Source organism: Dysidea avara, chromosome 1 (assembly GCF_963678975.1).
Source record: "Dysidea avara chromosome 1, odDysAvar1.4, whole genome shotgun sequence".
Classification (NCBI taxonomy): domain Eukaryota; kingdom Metazoa; phylum Porifera; class Demospongiae; order Dictyoceratida; family Dysideidae; genus Dysidea; species Dysidea avara.
Window position 1 is genome coordinate 58,046,361 of NC_089272.1, and position 13,576 is coordinate 58,059,936.

The 13,576-nt window shown below is 37.3% G+C and overlaps 1 long non-coding RNA gene across 1 annotated transcript; it reads left to right on the forward strand.

The window, feature by feature from the left end:
• Positions 1-869: 869 nt before the first annotated feature.
• Positions 870-13,194, forward strand: LOC136251572 (uncharacterized). Its single transcript, XR_010699128.1, has 3 exons — positions 870-1,081; positions 12,302-12,376; positions 13,125-13,194. It is a non-coding gene; the product is annotated as an uncharacterized lncRNA (long non-coding RNA).
• Positions 13,195-13,576: the final 382 nt, after the last annotated feature.

The window sequence follows — 13,576 nt, forward strand, 5'->3', positions numbered from 1 at the left end:
CTTTTCTTCTCTGGACTGGTGTTCTCTTAGCATAGAAAATTCTAGTGCCAAAAAACCAGTTTTTAGGCACAGATGCCCATTATGGTACAGTGAAGATAAATCAATAGATAAAAAAGTTCACAATCCTGTGTTGTATTTAATGTATTTACACTTTATCCACAATGATTAATGAGCCACACAAGCAAAAGAATCTTTCCATTATAGTACTAAATAAACTTAAGCATACGTACTTGTAAGAACAAAATGTAAAAAAATTTTAAATTGACACGTAATTAGATGTCTTTTCTCTTGTTCGACAATTCCTGTAGTAAAAAAAAACACAAAGCTGGCCATGTGTTGGCTTTGGGGTTTGCAATTACAAAAAGAAGTGATATCTACATATACCAAAACAGCCAAGCTGTAAAAGACGGGTGCAGCCAGCCAGGGTGAAAAAAGTTGTGAAATCAAAGGTGGCAGCCAAGAAATGGCACCATTATTATGAAAAATATTTGGCATTAGCATCATTGCAGCCATTTCTTGGCCGCTACCTTTAATTTCACACCTTTTTTCACCATGGCCTTAGGTAAAATTTCCGGCATAATAGGCCGGTGCCTACTTTGTGGGCTGCACCTTTTTTCACAGGTTGGCTATTTTGAGATAAATTGTATGATACTGGTGTATTTTATTCATACTTAGTTTCAGATTCACCAAATTTGTTAGATAGTAAAGATGAAGGTTTGCCACAAAAGCTGACTGACAGTGAAGGTACATATGCATACACATAATGTGGTTATGTATATTTTTATATAAAGTTTATGCATTTTGTTAGAGTTTGCTCAACTACGACCACATTATCATGCTATTCTACATTTAATGCCTGATGATTATGAACTGACTATTGGAAAATTACTGAATTATATTAGTGATGATCAAATCTGTGTAATCTTATGTTGTGCAAACTCCACAGTTGCTAATAAAGTAATATTGGATTGCTTGATTGAGAGGATGAATTTCAAGGAAGAATTACTTGATCTTTGCAACCAACTGGAGAGAATAACTTCATCACAAGATTTGAAGATGGTAATAAATGAAATAAAGTCTGGTAAGTGAATGTGTAATGTACTGTTCAGTGTGGGCATTCAAAGGCGGTGCTCAGGGTTTAACTTGCATATTTCCCGGGCAATATCATGGGAATGTGGTTTGCTCATTGCTTTGATACCCAACCGGTTAAAAAATACAATACGCTTTGACTCGTTATAATTATTGAGCTACTGTTGAGCTTTATTGAGCTGTAATATTAGCTATTATGTAGTTGGCAGTTACTAAATGATGAATAATCAGTAAAATAATCTTTTGAGCAATGTGTGAATGCATATTTCTACCCACCATGTGTCAGCCATTGAGCAGACCACAGAACAACACAAAGAGGACAACCAGATTTAAATAGGTGAGTACTTAATTATGGTCCTACCTACTATATTGACTTACTTACTGTCCCAATAGCAAAGTTAGTAGTAGTAGTACAAAATGTTAAAAGCGAAAAAACCAGATCCCACAATTGCAATTTTTCTGGCACTGTGTGTATAGCACAATGACATATAAATAAAGTTCTAACACCTATTAGCCCATGCTATTAAAACCACTATTGATCATCTGATACTGATGTATGAAAGGAACAGGGTGAGTGCTCTGTAGATCTTTCACCTATTAGGTGAGTTTGTCTACAGTGATATATATCACTTATACCATGAGGTTTTACTGATACACCCTTAGCCCTTGGGCCTGTGGCCCTCATGCTTCAGGTGTATATATCAGCAAAATCCCTCACCCCCATGGTATAACTATTAATTATTAAATGCCGAGGAAGCTTTAGATTCCAGCTGTTGTGGTCCCTTTGGTGCATGTCTAGTTGAGAATCAAGCCACCACTGGACTGGGATTTTTTCCGATTTGGCAGTGATTCTCACTGCTTGTACTTATGCATAGACTTTAAGTTTAGCCTTCTCACAGGTCCCTAGAGGAATAATTAGTGACGTGGCTAGATGAGGTAGTTTTCTTCACTTTTTAAATTATATGCAACTTTCTTGCCATATAGATTGCTTTCTAATTTTAATTTTCTGCTAAACATTGTGGTCCTTCTTGTACCAACTGCAGGCATGGAAATCATTTTAACTTAATATAATGCCACAAAAAATTAATTGTATTATTCTGGTCCTCCTGCTTGATCATTTTTAGAGAATCCATTGTGTAATCATATTTCAATTTTTTTTATTATGCACAGAAGTATCTTCTCAACTGTTTTATAATTTGTCTATATGTGACCCAGTCTGGAAAAACCGGGCTTATCGCCTATTTAAAAGTATCGGGAAACGCTGGTTTTAAGTATTCAGTGTGTTGTAGCTCACCAATAGTTGAAGTTATGTGTACCAAATTTTCACACGTTTTACACAAATTCCTTACCTTCCAGAGCACCCACAGTGCAAGTAGCCAACAACTAAATTTCCCGCCATTTTAGATAGTATTTGAACTGAGGTTGACTGTATCAGGCGAGCTGCAAATTGGGTGGGAGGCGGAGGCCTGGAAGGCGGGCAAGATGGTGTTCAAAACTTGAAAATGAAGGCCAAGGGATGAATTAGGCCAAGTTTTGGGCCATTGAGGTCTCAAAACTGGCTAAAATGAAAGGAAATTCACAGCAGAGGTACTTATTCAACACCACAGAGCTGTACAGCCACATACAGTCAACCACAGGCTGACCAGAGCTCCATTAAGGCCCCACACCACATGTACGGATCGCCACTGGGCTTGGGAAAAGCAGCCAGCAAAACCAGACCACTCAAGTCTAGCTGATTTTGATTGTGGAATTAGATAGTTTATTCATGTAGCTTTGTGTCCTGGGTGAAAAATCGAATCTACTGACATGGGCGATAAGACCGGTTTTCTCAGACTGGGTCACATATGCCACATATTCTTTCTACTAACCCTCAAGGCTGCCCTTCATTTGCATATATAGGGGACATGTCCCCTTTCGAGTTGAGTTAAACTTTTCCTAGTAGCTTAAGAGGCATGCTATGATATTTTTTAGTAGATATGTAAATACCTGAAGAGCCCAATGGGAAGGTAGTTCACGAAGTTTGTAGAGAGTTGCTATACACCCGTATTTCAAACTGGCGAAAAGAAGCTGTCTCAGTGCAAAGCTTACCTATGCTAAAGTTTAATACGGGCTTCATTTAGTGTTTAACTGTAACTATGTTTTATGCATGCCAAAGTTGCCGCATCCTCTGTGGAAGAGATGGTCTGAAATACACTGCAATATTAGTCAGTTTGTGTTCATCTGAACCCCTGCCAAATATAGTAATATCAAAGAGGTGAACACGTGTTCACTCCCAATGGTTTTGTATTGGAACAAGCATGTTTCATGTTGTAAACATGTTTGTGCGCCTGAATTGACTATACTAAATGTATGAGATATTTTTAAAGCCTCACAACTCACTTGTTCTTGCCATTATCAAATGCACTTTTTTGAACAGTTCCAACTTTTAAAGGGCTTCATAGCATTACTAAATGTTTGGGCAGCTGACCCATGTAACAAAAGTTATTAACAAGAAACAAGGGCTCAGGTGAACACGAACTGACCACTGTTTATATACATACGTACATGAAATGCATATCAATAGTCACATAACTCTGTACCCTAATAGAGCAGTGATGTGTGCCTCACCTTGTGAATTGATTTATCTATGCTGCTTCTGAAATTGAAAATGCATTTACAAGTAATGATGTTAAGTGCTTTAATCAGAACATGGGATGCATGGTGTTCTTTGATCTTTGAATTTAATGTGAGGCTCTAAGGAATAGATACATGTAAAGTGGAAGGGTCTGCGAAATTTTGAAATCCAAAGGCCCCAGGCAGTGGCTCCCCAAGCAAAGTGAGGTGCGCTACACCTGAAGATTTTAAATTTTGTAGATCTTACACTTTGACATCTACTATTTGAAAATGTTAGCTATATAGCAGGTACGGACTACTCTTCAGCACTAGCTTTATTAGAAGTATGTTTGTTCCAGACACATTTATTACATTAGCTGTCGTACTTAAGAACAAATGGAATACCATCTATGAATATAAAGACCTGGTTTTTCACAGTTTTAAATGGTGTTGGATGCAGAAATGTTAATAATCGGAATTGGTACAGTCCACAGAAAAGCAGAGCCTATAATATTATATGAAGAGGAAATTAATTTTTGTAGCAGAAAGGAATTCTTGATGACCATACAGCAGAGGCTTTGTTAAAACACAATGGTCTATTATGAACAGACTGTATTTTTCATTGTGTGGAGGAATTGAGCATTGTAATTAACAACATGAACCTTCTCAGATACAGCTGTTTGAAATCCTGGAGAACACTCTTACATATAAAATACTAAGATTTTTCAAAAAATCATCCTGTCAGCTGATACACAAGGTAGAAACAATAAGCAAAAGATTGTTTGCCATCATGCAAATCCAGATAGGTGCTTTTGTAAGCTATACAACAGTCGCTGTTCACCTAATCATGCATTCTATCTAAAACCTATCAAGGATGTAAATAAAGAAGAAGACATTTGGTACACTGACCAGTCAATTGGGAATGGATACCACGAATGTGGAAGCAAGCTGGATAACTCCCTCAGAGCTACCACTGCTAAAAGATTGTATCTATCAGGATGTATTGAAGAGCAAAAAATAATGTACAGAACTAGACATAGGGGTACTGAAGTTACAAGTGACCATTGAATGAACCAACTGATTCAAATATCAGACATTTTATATAACAATAACAATGCAAAGAAAGTATGCATGTGGAATTCAACACCTCTGAGGCCCTATCTTTGGAATGCAAAAGTGATGGTACTCCAGTCTTCAACATAATTATAATCATGTCCAACTGTAACAATAAAAACTGTGGAACAAAATAATCTTCTGTAGCTATGTACAATATCTTTTGCTCATAATATTAACTGCTATGATGTAAACATTTGCAAGTACAGTGTATGCAGTATAATTTTTTAGCCAATCTCAATGCTTACTGACTTGTAAATGTGAAAGGGTTTAAGTAAACAAAAATGGATCTAAAGAGTCTAATGTCAAGATATGTACAAGTAACAAGTTTCTACATTAGTTTAGATAATGGTATGCATAATGAGCTTTGATCTTTGGAAGATAATGAGGTCTTTAAAATCCACTAAGAGACATACTAGAAGGCCTTTAAAATGGTTAAAGATCTGCTAGCAGAAAAGTGTTAAGCATTGCAAATCTCACTTTTGATGATCAAGTATACCGCAGACTAATAGCCTGCAGTGGGTGACCAGTCACCCAAGTCAACATGAACTAAACCACTCCATTCATTTTATAAGCATACTGTATGTAAAGGAAAAGATATCATGGAAAGCTCTGTTTAGTGTGCATCTGTTTTCTAGAGTGTTTTAAGCCTTTTTTGTTTTCTACTAAACTATAGGAGGACTTTACAAAGGACCTAAGTGGGTAAGCTTCCTTCTAGAATGGTTATTTCTGTAATGTAGATGTGGTCCATGCTTGAAATTGTGCCCAGTCTTCGTACTGTGTGATGCCATAAGAAACTACTTGTGAAAACTCTGCACTATCATAATCAGTTCAAGTTGCATCTTCAAACTGTTTTATACACATGTTCTTCACACTGCTGTGGCACCCTAGGTGCTGAAAACTCTAATCCTTGTCAACATTTAATCTGCACTATCATGACTGTGATTTAAGGTTGTCTTGAGTGACCACCTAGGAAGATGTGAGTTTTGATTTCTTCAGTTGTTCAACAGAAACATGTTCTCTCTTCCCCACTTATTTTAACGTTGTGTGGTGATTTTGAAATGACAAATAATCCAATCCCACAATGGCTCAACCTATATATCCATATAAAATGACCCCGTTATCTAAATCGGTTAGGGATCTTTGTGTTTTAAAACCTCAGCTTCACGTCAGTTTTTTAAATCCACAAAATTAATAACTCTAAAGTTTGAATACATTTACTATACAGATAGTCAAATCTGGACGCACATGTATCTCAAGAAGCCAGTATGTCTCACCATGTGTATATATTGACAGGAAGAACAATAACGCGACTTTCACGTGCAGTGCTGTATAATATTATGAAGCTTTGTGTTGACTTTACGAAACAAGCCTTCAGTAGTTCATAAACAAAATTTTAGCTGCTCTTGGAATCAGGAATTTCCAAGGTATGAATGAGTCTTCAAAATTGGTTTAATGTTTTCATTTTTTCTTTATTATTATTATTATTATTATTATTTTTGCATACTTACAAAAGCTCCATACAATGCATGCAAATCTGTTATCTGTCATGTGATTTCTTTAAAATTTGGCACACATAAGAGGGTTTAAAGTTGAATCTTGGTACCAATATTTTTGTGTGAATGTGATAAATATTCTTGAAAAATAACACTAGCATGTTGTCATGCTTATAGGCTGGGTAAATAATTTATTATGGAAAAAATCTGTATACGGGTAACCATTATTCATTAATACTGTAAAGTTAAAGATTTTTATATAATGAAGCTCTTCAAATGCCTGAAATGATGGGATAGATTCGCTTTTATCCCACACACTGTCAAGAAGTTAGAATTGCTTTTTTTTTTGTTTGTCTGTTTTTGTACACTTTCATCATAATCATGATGGTTTTCTCTCACTTTGAAATTTCCATACGGAAGGAATTTTTTGAGGCGAGTAACTAGACAAATTTGTGGTCTAATCCCTACTGACATCTAGTATGGGAGTTATATAGGATTACATAACACCTTCAAATAAACATGCTGTTTACAGCTGTGTTGGTGCTCTAGAAGGCGTTCTACAACTTGGTGTATAAAGCGCAATGAAGTAAAAGTTTGCTGGTGTAGATAATAGCACGCACTTATCTCATTATGCAACAACTAATTTATAGCTCCCTTCAGTTGTGTGGCTTATTAAATGGCTTCCCAAGTCTTCCATGAAGATGAATATATCTAATCCAAAACAGCCAAGCTGTAAAAAAAGAGTGCGGCCCTGAGAAAGGCTATGGTGAAAAAAGATGTGAAATCCAAGGTGGCGGCCAAGAAATGGCTGTGATGGTAGGTTAATGGTAAAAATTTTAATAACGACAATTCAGGTGAATTTTGTGCCAAGACCAAGCGGCACAAAATTCACCTGAATTGTCGTTATTAAAATTTTTACCATTAACCTACCATCACAACCATTTCTTGGCCGCCACCTTGGATTTCACATCTTTTTCACCATAGCCTTTCTCAGGGCCGCACTCTTTTTTTACAGCTTGGCTGTTTTGGATTAGATTTCACTTCTTTTTGTATTTGTATACCCCAAAGCCGGCCATAAAGCCGGCCTATGGCCGGCTTTAGGGCTTTTTAACCTGTCATGTTTTCTTTACTACAGGAAGAAGAAAAGATGAAGCAGGGTGATTTCTTTGTAGCTAACCTCTCTGCAAGGTGGTCCTTCTAGCTGATCTCTCTACCGGATGACTTGTTTGTAGCTGAACTCTCTACAGGGTGATTTGTTTGTAGCTGAACTCTCTACAAGGTGACTTCTTCTAGCTGATCTTTCTACAGGGTGATTTGTTTGTAGCTGAATTCTCTACAGGGCAATCTGTTTGCAGCTGAACTCTCTACATGGTAGTTTCTTTGTAGCTGAACTCTCTACAATGTGACTTCTTCTAGCTGAACTCTCTACAGGGTGACTTGTTTCTAGCTGATCTCTCTACAGTGTAACTTGTTTCTAGCTGAACTCTCTACAGGGTGATTTGTTTGTAGCTGAACTCTCTACAATGTAACTTCTTCTAGCTGAACTCTCTACAGGGTGACTTGTTTGTAGTTGAACCCTCTACAGGGTGATTTGTTTGTAGCTGAACTCTCTACAAGGTAACTTCTTCTAGCTGATCTTTCTACAGGGTGATTTGTTTGTCTCTACAGGGCAATTTGTTTGTTTGTAGCTGAACTCTCTACATGGTAGTTTCTTTGTAGCTGAACTCTCTACAATGTAACTTCTTCTAGCTGAACTCTCTACAGGGTGACTTGTTTCTAGCTGAACTCTCTACAGGGTGATTTGTTTGTAGCTGAACTCTCTACAAGGTAACTTCTTCTATCTGATCTTTCTACAGGGTGATTTGTTTGTAGCTGAATTCTCTACAGGACAATTTGTTTGCAGTTGAACTCTGTACATGGTAGTTTCTTTGTAGCTGAACTCTCTACAATGTAACTTCTTCTAGCTGAACTCTCTACAGGGTGACTTGTTTCTAGCTGATCTCTCTACAATGTAACTTCTTCTAGCTGAACTCTCTACAGGGTGATTTGTTTGTAGCTGAACTCTCTACAAGGTAACTTCTTCTAGCTGATCTTTCTACAAGGTGATTTGTCTGTAGCTGAATTCTCTACAGAGCAATTTGTTTGCTGCTAAACTCTCTACATGGTAGTTTGTTTGTAGCTGAACTCTCTACAATGTAACTTCTTCTAGCTGAACTCTCTACAGGGTGACTTGTTTGTAGCTGAACCCTCTACAGGGTGATTTGTTTGTTGCTAAACTCTCTACAAGGTAACTTCTTCTAGCTGATCTTTCTAAAAGGTGATTTGTCTGTAGCTGAATTCTCTACAGGGCAATTTGTTTGCTGCTGAACTCTCTACATGGTAGTTTCTTTGTAGCTGAACTCTCTACAATGTAACTTCTTCTAGCTGAACTCTCTACAATGTAACTTCTTCTAGCTGAACTCTCTACGGGTGACTTGTTTCTAGCTGATCTCTCTACAGGGTGACTTGTTTCTAGCTGAACTCTCTACAGGGTGATTTGTTTGTAGCTGAACTCTTTACAAGGTAACTTCTTCTAGCTGATCTTTCTACAGGGTGATTTGTTTGTAGCTGAATTCTCTACAGGGCGATTTGCTTGCAGCTGAACTCTCTACATGGTAGTTTCTTTGTAACTGAACTCTCTACAATGTAACTTCTTCTAGCTGAACTCTCTACAGGATGACTTGTTTCTAGCTGATCTCTGTTCAGGGTGACTTGTTCCTAGCTGAACTCTCTACAGGTGATTTGTTTGCAGCTGAACTCTCTTACATGGTGGTTTCTTTGTAGCTGAACTCTCTACAAAGTGACTTCTTCTAGCTGATCTATCCACAGGATGACTTGTTTCTAACTGAACTCTCTACAGTGTGATCTGTTCATAGCGGAACTTTCTACTGGGTGATTTGTTTGCAGCTAAACTCTTTGCATGATTGTTTCTTCGTAACTGAACTCTCTACAAGGTAATTTCTTCTAGCTGATCTCTCTACAGGATGACTTGTTTCTAACTGAACTCTCTACAGTGTGATCTGTTCATAGCGGAACTTTCTACTGGGTGATTTGTTTGCAGCTAAACTCTTTGCATGATTGTTTCTTTGTAACTGAACTCTCTACAAGGTAACTTCTTCTAGCTGATCTCTCTACAGGACAATTTGTTTGTAGCTGAATTCTCTACAGGGTGATTTATTTGAGCTGAACTCTCTACATGATGGCTTCTTTGTAGCTGAACTCTCTATTAGGTACCTTCTTCTAGCTGATCTGACTACAGGGTGACTTGTTTGTAACTGAATTCCCTACAGAATAACTTGCAATGTAATATAACTGAGTAAATTATACATGCAGCTGAATGCTTTATTAGGGTGACTGTTCTATTAGAGTATCTCGATCTCGCATTTGCTGCACGTAGTTGCCTTTCGAATCATAACTCAGTGATTTGTACTCCGATTCTTCTGTACTACTGCAAGAACTTTCTATGATGAGTATTCCAGCTACATACTGATTTTCAGCTCGTTGCTCTAAGCGGTTTGCCTGGTAGACACGAAAATTAATAGTTTTTTTTATTCATAAAAATCGATCGCGTAATTTTGACACAGCTTGGGTTTTGTGTCATATCTCCATGGTCTTTATCCCGATTCCTTTCAAACCACACAAAGGCACTCCTACGATGGTTGCTCCATCTACATATCAATTTTCAACTGATTCCTCCAAGGGGTTTACCCTGTAGGCGTGACAGACCTTCGACCTTATTTTACGCAAATAATCGGTCATAACTCCGTGAATGTTCATTGGATTCCTACCAAAGTTGGTACGGAGATCCGCCTTAATGAGCCCTTTAAGTGTGCCAAATGTCAGCCCAATCCGAGCACGCATTCGTGTTTTATGGCGAATTTTGCGAAGTGTGCGAAATGAAGATGAAGAAGAAAAAAAACGAAGAAATTAAAACGAAATTTTGTTCGCTCGTAATTCGGAAATGGCTGGAGCGATTGTCTTCAAATTCGGTATGTAGACTCCCCTAACTGGGCGGCACGTCTCTAGCAAATGTGGTTCCAATCGGATAAGGAATCACAGAGCTACATAGGTGTGAAAATTGCGTTTTCTTTCTTCCTGTTAATATACTCACGGTGTGGCGCGCCGGCTTCTTGGACCGCACGACACACTATCGTGTGTCTTGATATACTATAGTCAAATTTTACACCTTTTGTGATTTGGAAGAAATTGAATTGAAAACCATTAAGATACAGTATGCAATCGAGTTTGCTAATACAATAAAATGACTACACTGCTTAAGGTTTCTGTACAGTCAAGCCCTCCATGTTTATTGTTTTTGTGTAGCTACAGTGTAGTTTGAGGCAGCTGAAACAATGGAATACTACAAGATGTGTAGCAACACACAGGTTAGCCAGCCTGTACATTGCTCATGCTCCAGCTCTCACTACCATGCTTTTGCGCCACCAAATGCAGCAAAAGCTGTAGGTTCTATGGACATTTCTGGCGCATAGTGATACTGTATTAGGTCCTGTAGAAGCGTTTTTGTCGTTTTTCTTCCCAGTAGTGGAGATACTTAGTCTAGCGTTCAAAGAGCATGTTTCACTCGAAGAAACTACAAAAAGTGCAGTAGCCCATTTTCAATAAGGCTAAAATATGCAGTGCAGTTTTTGGCTTCTTGTATGGCTTTACCAAAGTGCCTTAAATTAGCAATGAAAGTCTGTTTTCCATAGACTCCAATTTATTTTGACATCACTTTTGATTAGCTGTTGATATCGTATACTTTGGTGTAGCAATTAGTGATGTGGATTTTCAGAAGCTTCTGGAACCACTCTAATTATTGATCCTTGTTGAATAGCGCTGTTACCTCTAATGAAGTGATATTGATGACCTGTCAATAATGACATCATTTGTGTGCAAGTTGCCTTGAGGAGTTAAAACAGCTAAAATGAGAGCTCTTTTATGAGGTAGGCACTTTGTGGTGAAGTTTTAAAATGATTTCTGACCTTGTAACCATTAGCAAGTGCTGTATTGCTTCATCATCTAAGAAAACCTACCTGTAGTTTTCACGTGTGGTAGCGCTATATATTGTTGTACTGTACTGAATGCATGCTGTAACTCACTTTTGCACTGCTAAGCTAAATAGTGTGGTAAGTTCCTGCAGTAATCTAATTTCAAAGGGGAGTTTCTATAACTTTTGGAAAAGCCTCTCCCTATGCTTCTGTAAGCTATTTTCAAAGCATAACAACAGATTTATCAGTACCACAAGGGAACATACACTGTATACTGTAATTCATTTGTCTTGAGATTGTGCAATGCGTCACAAGTTCTAACCTTACTACTGTGGTCAGGTAGGCTAGCAGACCAAAAATCACTTTTATAAATTTAAAACATTGGTGAATGCTTAGATACGTATGTTCCACGAATATATTTTTGTTGTGTAAAGTATTGCTTTATGGCAGAAGCTACCAATTTCTTTTGGGGATTCCTACTATTGAGCACCATTGTAATGACCTAAATGTCTGTAGAAATTTAAATTGGTCAAGATTTTTACTGTATGGTAAAGAATGCTTAATTCCAGTGCATTAAATGCCATGTTGCACTAAAGTTTGCAAAAAACGTTTTATTATAGCTTCTTAATTAATTGGTTTTATGTAACATAGTGTATGAGTCACTCATCAAAACAAGTATTGTAACCCACAGGATGTTATTTTTCTTAGTGACCGAGTTTGGCAAACAAGGCTTCCACACACATCCAATTCTCTGACTTTAACAAACTGTAACTTGACTACTCAGTAAGCTATTTACACAGTACCTAAAATGTTTCACACAATTCTTCCATAGCATTTTAAAATATCAGGTCAAAATTTGAAACAAATGGCATACTCCTTATGGTGCTCCAAAGTCATAAAAGTGGATGTGTGTGGAAGCCTTGTTTTGTCAAATTTGGTCATGACTATTGATTATGAAAACCTGTTGAGATTACTTTTTATCAGGTTGCATTTTACCAATGAGAGCATTAAATTCTGATCATCCAGTGATGTATACTGAACAGACAAGTCAAAATGAAGGTAATTAAAGATGATACATGCAAGAGTGTATGATTATACGTACATGCCACTAGAGTTACCTAGACATACTTTCTTCACATACATACAGTGCAGTATTTGACTAATAACGTGCTTGCTTGTGTGTATTTGGCCTGTATTGAACATGCAGTAGGTGACTAGATTTTACCATAGATACTGTAATATACTCGTTCCTAATGGATTGGAAATGCCTGTTAAATTATTTACCTATCCTATTAGTTATGGTGTGCCAATACATCTGGAAATTTATTGAAATGTACTAACTCCATATTTACTCTGTCTTGGAACAATTTTTCTTGGACTTTGTCTAGATCATTTTCCTAAGAAAACGTGGTACAGTATGGAGCAACATTCAACTTTGTATACTATTGTGTTTGTAAATTATAACAGTTTAAAAAAACACCTGTGATTTATAATTATTTTCCTATACTTGCTGTACAAATCAATCTTTCTGTTGTTGCTACTTTGTTGGACTGTAACTTGGCATAAAAGGCTGAAACTTTACACCTGGCCAAGTATAAATACATATAATAAAGAATTTGAAAACGCATCATTATGTCTGGTTTTTGCAGATCCAATCACTTTATAAATTATACATGGTTGATCAATTTACTATCTAGTAAGACATACAGTAGCTATAGCTATGTAGGTATTAACAAACGTATAGTGGCACAGTATACTTGTTTGTGTTGTATGGAAAATATAGTTCACTGTATTTTCTATTTTACAGAAACTCTGTCGAAAACTGGATTGCAGCAGCAGATGAAATACAAACAAGAGCGTTTACAAACGGGTTAGCATACAATGTGCATTTTTTTACATTTTTAGAATTGCTGCATTATTATGAAAACGCAGGGGCTATTGACACCAAACGTCAGTATAAATAAGCACCACCAAAAGCTATTGACATCAATTGTCAGTGTCAGTAGAAGATCAATTGTCAGTGTCAGTAGAAGCTATTGACACCGACCAAGCAACTCAAGCATTAAACATACTAGTTAAGTTTTTGGTGAGCTCGAGGTACGCTAGGGTTGAAGCGACTGTCCTGGCAAAGCTGGGCTAACTCTAGCTAGCCTTGAACTCAGGTTGGAGTGAGCAAAGCGACTGTCCCAGTAAAGCCGGGCCAACCCTAGCTTGCCTCGAACGAACCAAAAACTTACCTTCATACAAACAGTGAAAGAT